We start from the raw sequence: 13,269 nt of genomic DNA on the forward strand, positions 1-13,269 counted from the left end.
ACTGTGTGACAAACTGCACTTTGTGTTTATCAGTGACAACTGCTAGTACAATCCAGGATTAGTTGTTCCCAAACTGCTGTTCATGCCTGCCTGTTGAAAATATGTACATGACTTAATGTATGTATGCAATAATATTGTAATAGCTAAGGTTTTTCTTAAGGTTTACCATGTGCGAGGCAAAATTCTAAGCACTTAAAATGCACAAGCTCTTTTTATGCTAACAACAACACATGAAAATATTGCCCCATCACTCAAATATTACAAAGATGAAATCGAGGCACAGTGAAGCTAAATATTATATGACAACACATGATCATTAAGTGGAAATCTCAGACCAGAACTGCATCCGTGGTGCAGAAGAAGGTTGGCAATCAACCAGTTGGAAAAAAAATAAGAAATTTTATGGTATGTAGGGCAAGTAATTTATTTGAAATACACAGATTATTTCTTTGGCCCTTCAATTTGTACTTTTGATCTTTTCTTGATAATCTCTAAATATTTGTGAATGCTGGAAGAAAACCGTAATAAGCTCCTGAATCTCAGTTCCCAGCTTCAACAACTATAACTGAAACTATAAACACCTAAAGTTTCTCAGCATGCTGCGTTCCTCTTCATTTTCTACATGGCATTTTTTAGTAAGTAGGAATATTATTTTATAAGGTATGATGTATCATTTTTCCTTATTGACTTGCATTTTAAGGTCTACACAAGAAACTTTTTGATTACTCTTAAATTCTATAAGTATTAGATATTTTCTTTTACTTTCTATATATCTATCATTTATCAGTTATCTATGATCCATCTACCAATTATCTCTCCTCATCTATCTAACTTTCTCTGTATAATATATTAATGATTTATGTTTTGCATATATTTAGCTATTATTTTTATCTGTTTTATATGTATATTACTATCTATCATTTATAGCCCCATCTCTGTCATCTATTTGTCATTTATCTATTTTTCTATGTATCCATATTGTATATCATATTAATGCCATCCATAGGCCTCCAGTAAAACTTGGAATGCATATGTGCTGATGATTTTCTCTTGATTGTAGGGAGGAATTGCAGCATTGTTTTCTGTTTACTGTAGGATTTGGGGCACTCTTATACACATCAGGGCAACATTCTTCTTTTCCAAGTATGCTGGGGAAATTTTCTAAAACGTGGAAGTTTATTAATTCAGATGTCACAAGCAACAAAGGAGGGTATTATAAAAGTCCAAGAACACATAAATATCAAATTAACCTGCTATTTTCCATTGTGATTCATACAGAAAATCACCTGATGGCAAGGTCTGCTCCTCTGCCTGGATTTATTCCCTAGAATCTATGAACATTCATGGCATCAAAATCATGGAGCTTGTTCTAGTTTGTGAGTATCATCTTTTACTATTAATTTACAATGCTATAAGATATGTAATTACAATGTTCTCCCTTCCCCTCTTCCCAACAAACCCTCCAGCAGATCTCTCTCTTCTTGCTGTCTATCAGTTTCATGGCCTCTCTTTTGCAATTGTTGTTTCTGCTGTTGCTGTTGGTAGTGATGATGGTGATAGTGGTAGTTGTTGTGGGGTGTGTGCATGTATGACATATGTTGTATATTATACACACATACAAGCATATACACACATGCACAAATATACTTGTGTGTGTGCAGTGTGTGTGTATCTCTAAGCACATAAACACAGTCGGCTCAGTCTCTATAATGTCATGACCATTTGGTATTGTGTAACCAACCATTTGTTTTGGTCTTCCTTGGGAAATACTTTTGCTCACACTCTAAGCTTACCATAGCTGTGTGTTTTCTCCTCTACCGTCAACTGAGACTAAGGTAGTATTCGTTCTTTGGGTGCCTTTAATCTTATTTTTGAGACAGTCCCTTATGTACTGGGGCTTGCCAACTGGGTCCCAGGAAACTCCCTCTCTGTGGTTCGAAGTCTCTTGGATTATGCATGTGGTCAAGCAACTAAAGCTTATAAAAATCAATCTTCTTTCTGGATATAGAATTCAGGTCCTCAAGCCTTCAAGGGAAACCCTTTACCCCGAGTTATATTATCAGCCCCAAAGTATATTTCAAAGGGCAAATTTTGAAGACCAAATATTTTACTTTTCAATTAATTTATTTTTTGTTCTGGAGATTTAGTCTGTAGGTTCTTTGGCTCATTGGTGCACGGCAGGTAAGTTTTGGTTTTTAGGATGTATTATTTATCAAACTTTCCTTTGTAACTTTGTTATTTTGATGTCCAATATTTAAAAGATTTGCTTTGTTCAAAACCAAAAGAATTTATCTTGTTTTATTTTGTAGGGTTCAGTTTTGATCTTATGCATTTAAATCTTAGCACCACTTATAATATGTTTTCTTGTACTTCTGTGAGGTACAGGTCATGGACAACATTTTTTTCCCTTGAATATGCAATTAGTCCAGTATTATTTCTTGTAAAGGCCATCTGCTTTCTCATCAAATTTTCTTGTCTCTTTTCTTAAAAATCAATTGCCTGAAAAGGTGTCAATCTATCACTGAAGTTGCTTTTGTCTTCCATTGATCTTTGTGTCTCACTTTGTGCTGGTCAGAGACCCTTTTGATTATTGTCTGTATACTAAATCTTAAAATCAGCTACTACAAGTCATTTAATGGGTTTTCAAAACTGGTTCAGGTGTTCAAAGCCCTCTGCATATGGATAATAGATTTCACAGTCTCTTTGACAATGTCTGCAGAGAAAGATGCAAAGATTTTATTGGGGTTGCACCTAACCTGCGAATTGATTTCAGAGAGCAGCTGTCTTCCAGCTTGTGGTCATGGCACATTGATTTGTGAACTTTGATCTTGTGAGTCTATACCTGACTTTGATGTGCAGATTTCATTCTTTTACAGATTTTTTAAGATCACCCATTACGTTTATGTTTACCCCTTAATACTTCACATAATGGAGTTGTCACTGTGGATTTTATTTAATATTGAGTTTGTCACAGGTCTGTGCAGATACAATTTGTACTTCATACTGACCATGCATCTATTTTGTAAGTTTAGAGATGCTGGGGCTGTCCTTTACATAGATTCCTTTTCTGTTTCTTTATTCAGATAATTGGGTTGACCATGAAGAACACATTCTATCTCTTCCCTTACTTTCTATGTGATTATATTAATTTTCTTACTTTGTTAACTAGGATGTCTGGCATAAAATAAAATGTCCTCAAAGCAGATATTATTGTTTGTTCCTAGAACAAGGAGAAAATATTCATGATACTTTTTTTTTTGGCTAGTTAAGTAGATTGTAAACCCCAGATTTTTTTTTTTTTGATATTGTTCTGTTACACTCCCTGGATGGTATCAAGCTCACCATTAGCCTCCCAAGTAGTTAGAATTGCAAATGTTATCATTATATTTCATTCATTTGTTTTATTATAAGGGGCTTACTAACATATGAGTTTATTCTCTTTTACATAGCAAGACATTGACTATCACTTGTTTTTACCTAGTTGGCTTGACAGGGTGAGTCCCCATCAATATCCACTTGTTTCCATACAGATTGTCTTGGAAATATAAAATATAAAACAAAATTATTTTAATATAAATACATTTTTTATTATTTTAAGTCATAGACTTTGTTTTTATAACCATTTCACAGTTTTGAAAATAATATATTGATTGTTGGCTTTCATTTTTACTCATAGTTGTTAATATCATGAATTGCACACTAATTAATTTCAACTATCAAGCCAACCTTGCATTCCTTGTTTGACTCTTGCTTGCTTTGGATATTGCTGATTTTAACTAAATAGTATTTTCAAAGGATTATGCATCAATATTAATTAAGGCTATTAATTTGAGATGTCTATTACTACAAGGTCTTATTCTGGCTTTAGGCTCAGTAAACTTTGTCCCATAATTGTTAAAACTTTTCTATTATCAGAAAATGATTTTATTGGGAATACTTCTTTTTTAGTCTCTGTACTTGTTTAGTAGAATTCATGAATAAAAATATCTTGTTTTAAGGTTTTACATATAGATATTTCTGCTTTCAATTTTTACTTTATAAATTTTTATATTTACTTATTTTAGTGACTTGCTTAATTTTTAATTCTATATCTTTGGTTTTTCTATTAATACAGGAAAACCATTTTAACATTCCTATATTACTGATTTTAATTAATTCTTTTTAACTCCTTATCTTTTAAAGTTTAAATTAAATTAAAATCCCTTTAACACATTTCCACATTTTGTTGTGACTCCAACCATAAAATTATTTTTATTGTTACTCATAGCTGCAAATTCGCAGTGTTATGAATTATAATATTTGATATTTAGATATAATATTTGATATTTAGACATCTGATATACAAGACATTTGATATGTAATCCCCCAAGGGGGTCAAAACAGACAGGATGGGAGTCACTTGTGTATAGTAATGTTTAAGATTCTTTGCTAACTTTCCTGTGGATACTTGGAATTTCCAGCACAAGTGAGACAGAATGTGAGCTGCTTCAGGTTTCTGCACCATATCTTCTTCCACAATGCTGCTGACTCTACTTTTCCAATATTCACAGTTTGGGTTGCAAACTTCTAGAATAGTCTGGGATGTTGTGCATAGATGAAAATTTGTTCATTAAATATTTCCCCATTTGAAACACATGTGATTTTATGTGAGTACCAATTACTCCATTTCTCTACATAAAGGATTTTTGTTTTCGTAATTAATGTTTCTGCAGAAGGCCTTATTTTTCTTCTAAGCATGGGTAGATCCATACAAATCATCTCTCAGGCTGTCATACACTTTTCTTCTGTGTCTATCTCAGGGCCAAATTTATACAAACATATATACTTTATAACATATATTCACAGAACAAACCAAATAGCATATATTTACATTTACATTATGTAACAGTCACAGACTGATTTGTAAGTCAAGAAAAGTTTCTCTAAATCAGTCTTCTCATTTCAAAAATTCTAGGTTGTTAACTGATGAAAACATTTATCAATTTAAAAGCAAAAATTTCATTACATTTCATTCATAAAAGACAAACATTTGTATTAGAAAACATATTAATGGTGTAGCATACCTAATAAACATTATTTTTGATGTTTGTTTTCAGATGATCAACACATATGTATCTTTGTCTTGTGGTGTCTAGAAAAACATAGGCAATTAATTAATATATCTGAAATGTAATAATACTTCTTTGATGTTGAGAAGATAGGTGTACTGTTTATTAGGTAATCAACAACTTGTTTTCTCTAGCGTTCATGTTCATTTTCATTCCTGCTTTCAGGGCTATGGATGCCAGTTTCCCTAAACCCTTTGTCACATTAAGTGGGTTAATTTGCTTGAATGACTTTATTTTCACATAGAACAACCCTGATTGCACCTTACCTATTAGTCTACTTGTTACCAAGCACTATCCTATTTGAGTTCATATTTCTTCAGAAAGTCAGTTTCTTCTTCAGAAAGTCCAGTTTATGAAATGGTATCCATAGGTTAACTGCTTCTGCTCCTGCATTCATGGGGTTGTCTTGAGGAAATGGGATGATGGGTGTTTCTTGTTTATACCACACTGCCATTTCTTAACATGTAACAGACAGGACAGACAACAGCTGCAAGGTTTGATGAGCGTCTCATGATGGCATTTGTTCTCTCCAATGCCTGCCTCCATTTGTTTTATTGTTTCATTGTCTCAAAGGGAGAAGTGAATGCTAGAATCACTGCTGAAGCTTGTCTTTCTGGCTTCCAGTTTCCAGAAAGAATTACGTTGCAGTCGACTAGCAAATGAAAAGCAAAGCAAGGAAACAAACAAACAAAAAACAAAACAAAACAAAAAAACAGGCTCATAAGCATCGTAGAAACTTTCTCCTGTAGCAGATGGGAACAAATACAGACACCTGTTGGCGGAGGCGGCTCCTTCGTTCCTAGCCAACCAGACTTGAAATAACCACACAGAAATCTGTATTGACTGCAATACTGTTTGGCCAATAGTTTAACTTAATAGTATTTCTGGCTAACTCTTGTATCTTAAATTAACCCATTTCTATTAATCTGGGTATTTCCACGAGGCTGTGGCTTACTGCCAAGGTTCCAGTGCATCTGTCTCCTGCTGGTGGCTACATGGCTTCTCCTCTGACTCTGCCTACTTTTCTATTTATCTTTTTCAGTCTGGCTTTACTATGTTAATCCATTTGAAGAAAGCAGCTTCTTTATTACGACAATAAAACATATTCACAGCATACATCACTTCCCACATCAGACACTCACAGACAGACATTGCACAGAGAGTGAGACCTGGGAAAACACATCTCTAAATGGCATATCTCCATCAATCCCTCTCCTCAGAGCCCAGGGAACCCCATGAGTGGATCTCTGATTCTTGTGACTTCTCTTGGGCTCTTTTTTTCTATTGGTTTGCTTGTCCTACTTTGATGTGATGGTTTTTGTTTTACCTTATTCTATTTTATTTTATTGTTTGGTTGCTGTCTCTTAGAAGCCTGTTTTTTGTTTTTTGTTTTCTAATGAGAAACAGAAAGGATGGAGATCAGAATGGAAGGGGAGATGTGGAGGAACTGGGAGAGAAACTTGTAATCAAGATGTATTGTATGAGAAAATAATCTCTTTTTAATAAAAGAATATATATAAAGCTATATAAAATATTTAAAAATAAAGTGGACATTTCAAAGAATATAAAAGAAATGCATATGGTGAAGCATTATAAGATCTTACCAATTAAAAAAGAATAAAAATAGACAAATAACTAAACAAAGGCTATCAAACATATGAAACTGGGTTCTACTCACTTACCTAAAGATTTTATAATTTTATGATTTTTTTCATTATTAAGTTTACTTCAATATTTTTCTTATTTTTTGTTCTATGTATTAACAATTATATTAATAATTGTTTTATTTTTTTCCCAATGGTGTTGCCACTTTTTTTCTGTTTTTAAATTCTTTTCTTTTCAAATTCTTATTTTAGCAACTTTTTTTGTTATAAAGTCCAACCAATTTCATCATTCTTATTAGTGGTTTCAGTGGTTTGATCTATTTCTGAGGGAATGGGAGAAACATATTATGTACCAGGTAATTCAGCATTACTTTTTTTTTTAACTGAATTTTATTGAGCTCTACAGTTTCTCTGCTTCCCTCTCTGCCTCTCTCCTCCCATTCGACCCTCTCCTAAGGTCCCCATGCTCCCGATCTACTCAGGAGATCTTGTCCTTTTCTACTTCCCATGCAGAATTGATCTATGTATGTCTCTCTTAGGGTCTTCATTATTGTCTAGGTACTCAGCGATTGTAATTTGTGGACTGATTTTCTTTGCTTTATGTTTAAAAACTACTTAGGAATGAGTACATGTGATAATTGTCTTTCTGGGTCTGGGTTACCTCACTCAAAATGATGCTTTCTAGCTCTATACATTTGCCTGCAAAATTCAAGATGTCATTATTTTTTTCTGTGTAGTACTCCATTGTGTAAATGTACCACATTTTCCTTGTCCATTCTTCAGTCAAGGGGAAACTAGGTTGTTTCCAGGTTCTGGCTATGACAAACAATGCTGCTGTGAACATAGCTGAGCACATGTCCTTGAGGCACGATTGAGATATATCCCCAAAAGTGGTATTGCCTTTTTCATGTATACAAAAACTGATCAATACTACAGGTATGACATTTTTGTTTAAGAAGTTGATTTGTACCCAAATCATTAACTAACAGGTGAACAACCAGCTAAAAAGGTATTGATTGGAAAACCTGTCAGGGAAAACACCTACTCTTGATGCATAATGCAGTCCCTAGGAAAGTAGGATGCTTCAGTTGGCACTGTTCTCAAGGCCATGGCCGACCCTCCTACAATGCCCTCTCATGATGCTTGATTTAATAATGCTGACCATGATCTCACTTCTGAGGCTACTGGACATTTCCAATTCCTTATTTTAGGTTGAACTCTAATAAGTAAATCACAAATATTTGTACATGTGCAGACATTTTATGTGGGAAATAGTTCACTTTAAAAGCAATATCAACAATGTATATTCTGTTTTTCAATATTCATATATTATTTTGAAGTTTTTGGTCATGAACAGTGAGTTCTTGTCCCTGGAAATTTTTATAGAGACTTTTACGTACATAAATAAATGTTAATGAGATGTGATACCTTCATTTGTGTGTGAACCCTTAAATGGCACTATTAAATTGGCTTCAGGTTAGTGCTATAACAAGCTATATATGTAATAGACTTATCCCAGGAACATGAGGTACTGTATACAGGTTCAGCTAATGGTTCCCTTATGCAGATACAATGTTTCAACATTTGGAAATGTGTGTGTGTGTGTGTGTGTGTGTGTGTGTGTGAGAGAGAGAGAGAGAGAGAGAGAGAGAGAGAGAGAGAGAGATTGTATGTAGTGTTCAAAATTTCCAATTAAACTAAGGTTGCTCTTTACGTAATCAGTTTCTTTTCTTTGTCTACTATATAACAGGTTTTTTCTAACCTCTGGAAACTTCATATAGAACACTAGGAAAAATAAATAGCAAATGGCATTGTCTGATTAGAATTGATACCTTATGTACTATCAGTAAGGTGACCTATTTCCCATGTGGCCCTCTGTGAAGGCCATGTCCCTTTGCCAGCAAAACAGAAAGGTGACAGAAAGCTAAGAACTTGGAAATTATGTGGAGTCACCAGCAGACAAGAAATAAATTATTCACCAACACGTAGGTCTCTAGGCAGGCAGTTGTAGGCAGGCCCTCCAGCGCAAGCTAGCAAACAGGTCTGCAGACAAACACATGTAGGCATGCTGACAAAGCCTCCAGTTCAGGCTAAAGCCCCTCATCTCAAGGCTGTAAGTATGCAGAATCACACAAAAATAGTGCTCTACCAAAAATAATGTTGTAACAGATTACATCACTATTTCCTTGGGGGTTCCCTGGACATCTGGTATCAGCTAAGTTGTGCTAACTCATACGCCCCCATGTCTGGTGTCAGCCATGTTTAAGCTGAGTCATACGGGATGTCTGCATCAGTATATGTTGGATATATATATATATATATATATATATATATATATATCTGGCTCTTATAGCCTTCCGTTCTCAACACCTTCATAATGTGGGGGCTGGTTCCATGTTTAAATATTTAAAAGAAGTGTGGTCATCATTGCCACAGAAGCTAAAATATGCTTCCAGATTTTGGTTCCTGATTATGCTTGAATTGTTGCTTATTGTGAATCAAACTTAAGCTTAATTACATATTAATTATAATATAATTAATAACTATAAAAATATAAATACATTAAATCATTTTATATTATACGATTTATAGATGCACAAAAATATCTTATTTGTTCCTCATCCTTAACATGAAGTGTATATGTACTAATGTATATATATTTATACACACACACACACACACACACACACACATATATATATATATATATTAACCTTACTTAACAGATAAGATGGGAAGACATCAGAGGACTAATGTGAGATATCACAATATACTGGACCTCATGTCCAATGTCTTGGATACTTAGGATTTTTGTGAAGCTCTCTAGAGTAAGTACACAAGAATTAAGCAACATGACAACGAATAAATTCATTAGCAAATGTTTGCTGAGTGCCTACTGTGTACAGTGCAGTGTAGGAACCTCATTTTCTTGGTGCTTAGCAGCGTTTTCTAAAGCCTTGGATGTTTTATAGTTGCATTTTCATCATTATAAAGGCATGACCCTCTTCTGGGCTTCCAGCCAAGCACTGAACAGCATGAGATAATGCACAGAGGCTACTTGTTGTCATCTGATAATTTATAAAAATGAAGTTGTTCATGAGAACGGTTTCTATAAATATGTTTTATGTAAAACATTTTACTTTGGGAATTAAACCATTTGTGTTCCTGTATTTTAAGATTGTTGATGATTTGGGATCATGGGAGCATCCTGGGACCTGCCATTCCTAGTGCCTGCAGATTTCCCTGGGACATCATGGGACCTGACATTCCTAGTGCCTGTGGTTTTCCCCGGGAGCTCTTGTCACTTTGCAGGAACAGTATTATCTTTTTGAGGTCACCTGGGGATAAGTTATTAATTTGTTAGTTTACCAGTTTCTAATTATCCTGAATGACTTAATGCTGTTTCCTAGGTGCTATGGGATGCAGCACTGTAAATCTGATTCTCGTTGGTAATTCTCATCTTTTATGAGAAACTCTGGGAGAGTGTCTAGATGGGAACCCCAACTGAGATTCTTCTCTCTTTTCCTCATTATACTCCATTCACAGCCCTTCCTTTCTTTTGTGTTCGAAATAGAAGAAATACCACACATGAATTACTGGCTGCAAACGGAACAATGGCAACATCAAAGATGTGGTAATTAGGAGGTCTATAATGGCACACATGTGTCACAAACTGCCAATTAATCTTGATGGTGAGAAACAATCAGTTCAGTCACCACTGCTTCTCCCTTTCAGCAGATCCAGGCAAACATCAGTGGTCTCTGTGCTGTGCTTGTGTTTTCTTAGTCTCCCAGTGCACATCTTTTCCCTGCTCCAGAGGGTGTTTTTCTGGAGATGGGGAGGAATGCTGTTTCTAGTTTTGAGTGTGAACCATACACTTGCTCTTTGTTCGTGATACACAACATATGTATGAAACATTTGCTTGATCCATGTGGAATAGAGTATCTTCTAAGACCTCTCAGCTGATAGTTCATATTTAAGCTTGAGCATCCCTAGAAATCATTAATGTCTTTATTTCTCTTGCATCAACTTTACTTCATTTATTTTTTTACCAACCAATAATTTAAAATATGATCTTACAAGAACAAAACTACAGTAGCCAGGTAAGTTCCCATGATTTATGTGCTCTGTAGTGTGAGGATGCTCAAATTCTTAGCTTCTCACTTGACACTTACATTGTCCAGCTGCCACACAGGTTTTTTAGAGGCCTCTCTGGGAAGAAACAAGTTTTCCACTTTATCATTCTCTATTTTTCCTTCTACCCACCTTCCAGTCCCCTTGAACTCTGCATGCAGCCAGATTTCCTAGGGCGGAGTGGCACGCACACCAGTCTATCTTTGTTCTAATCTGTCAGCACCATCTGATCTTTATTGGACGTCTTCTCTTCTTTCTTTCAATAATTCCATTTAGTATTAGACTTTCCCCAGGTGTTTAAATTCAGGTTCCCCATCCTCAACAGCAGCCACAGAGATTCTAGAGCCCTCTTGATGGCTCCCCTTCATGAGACTAGAACTTCAGAAGTATGTTACTCACACAATGACTCAATTGCATCAAAACTTCCCTTTCTGGTTTGTGTCTCTGTCAGTAAATGATGGCCCTTTTCAACCACTGCTTTTAGAAAACAGAGAAGCAACTTCATCACCAAACTCTTGTCATCCTTCTATCCTAGTGGCCACTTTTATTTATGAATCCTCCTGGGAGTTTCCTCTTCCCTACTTACTATAGATGCTCATAGGTGGGCACATTAAGACAACGGTTGCCATTGTGGGTCTAAAAGACAGCATATTTAACATTTTAGCAAAGCAAATTTGAACAAATTGTTAATTTTTCACTTGAGTTTTTTTTTGTCATTATACTGTTCAGTTGTGTTGTCTTCAAAGATTCCATTAAAAATATTTTTCAGTTTTTGCTTGAATCCAGCATTTCTCTCTAACTTAGATTTCAACATCATGCCGTTCTACCCTTACTCTGGTGTGTCTTTACTTGGACAAACCACGAGCATCTCACATCAATATCATTTCCAGATCATCTCTACATTATGCGTATGATAGGTATTTCACTTGATGATATGGTATCTTACCACAGTGCGAACAGACACATAAACCACGTCATGACAAGTTCAGCTTAATTAAAATATTGACTAGTAGGCCTGCTTATTGCAGAATTTTAGAATTTTTTTGTTCATTTAATGAATTAAAACTTTACCCTAGGAAAGTGCTTTCTTCTTGACCAGGATGGCAATGAATCCATTTCACAAAATCAGAAAGAATCCTGAAGTTTCCTGTTTTGTTTTTAAATACTAAGTCATTGACTGAGTGTTCAGAAAAAATTCTTTAAGGAAGTGTGCTCAATAGTTTTATGTCAATTTGAAAGAAGATAAAGCTGTCTGAGAGGAGGAATCCTCATTTAAGAAAGCCCCTCCCTAAGATTAGACTGTCGACAGCTTGTAGGGCATTTTATTTATTAGTGATTGGTTGAGGAGGACCATTCCTGGCCTTGTGACTCTGGGTTCTATTAGAAAATGGGTTGCGCAAGTCCTGAAGAACAAGCCAGTAAACAGCACCCTTCCCTGGCCTCTGCTCTGTTCTCCATGTTCTTGCGCTGTTGGGTTTCTGTTCTGAATCTTTTCAATCCTGGACTAAAATGCGGAAGTGTAAACCAAATCAACCCTTCCTCCCCCAAAGTTGCCTTTGGTGATGGTGGTACACCACAGCCATAGAAACCCTCATTGGAGAAAGAAGACTGTAGTTTCTCTAGTAAGGGTCTCAGTGAAAAGGATCCTACAGCCAAACTCAAAACTTGGGTTTTCCAAATGCTCTGTGCTGCCAGCGCATCATTCCTTTTCATCCAAACCCTTCTCTCCTGAAGCAAAAGCCAAGACATTGAAGTCACACTGAGCCCTACAGCATGTATAATTTCATATTGTTTAACAGAAAACAAATTCTTTTATATTACCTTTTCCACTTCTACTATAGGGGATTAAACACACTTATTCTGATGAGGAGAAAAAATGGTTAAGGCTCACTGTGTCGTGGGTCACAAGAAACTGGGCCTCTGAATGAACGATGTCTGCAGAGGCATCACCACATTGCAATACTGAGAGTAGAGGAGCTGTGTGAGCACCCTTGGACTGTTGACAAGGGACAACTGAATTCACCCAGATGAAAGAAAAATGCAAGGGCCCAGGTAGCCTTCTCTTAGCCAGGCCTTGGTTTTTGTTTATACAACAGTTTTCACTTCTTATGGTCAGTGATTTTTAAGTAGTGTAGTGTTTTCCATAATTATTGAGAACAATATTATGTTTAATATATTCATATAATACATAGGTATCGAATCAAGGTAATTAGCTTTATATCTGATAATCCCTTTATGTTCAGAGATCTTAAATTAACTTCTAGTTTTTCACAAAATATACAATAGGCTATTACCAACTAAAATCTCAGCTCTGTGCTGCAGATCTAAATTTAAACTGATTTCTCATGCCTTTATTTTATACCTGCCCCACTTCCTATTTCTCCTCTTCTTCCCTCTTTCTAGTCTTTCGTGATGAGTGTTCT

General features: G+C 35.4%; 1 protein-coding gene across 4 annotated transcripts in view; it reads left to right on the plus strand.

The window, feature by feature from the left end:
• Positions 1–13,269, plus strand: part of Nlgn1 (neuroligin 1) — an 883,993-nt gene that overhangs the window by 81,311 nt on the left and 789,413 nt on the right. For 3 of the 4 annotated variants that reach the window (XM_041658887.1, XM_041658885.1, XM_041658889.1), the window contains exon 2: positions 1,279–1,376. The exons of the other annotated variant lie outside the window; for it this stretch is intronic. The gene's annotated coding sequence lies outside the window, so the exon portion shown is untranslated. The remainder of the gene's footprint in view (positions 1–1,278; positions 1,377–13,269) is intronic. 4 annotated transcript variants of the gene reach the window in all.

Source organism: Microtus oregoni, unplaced genomic scaffold (assembly GCF_018167655.1).
Source record: "Microtus oregoni isolate MIOR12 unplaced genomic scaffold, Mior012 000010F_ref0000083, whole genome shotgun sequence".
In the NCBI taxonomy this organism is placed as follows: domain Eukaryota; kingdom Metazoa; phylum Chordata; class Mammalia; order Rodentia; family Cricetidae; genus Microtus; species Microtus oregoni.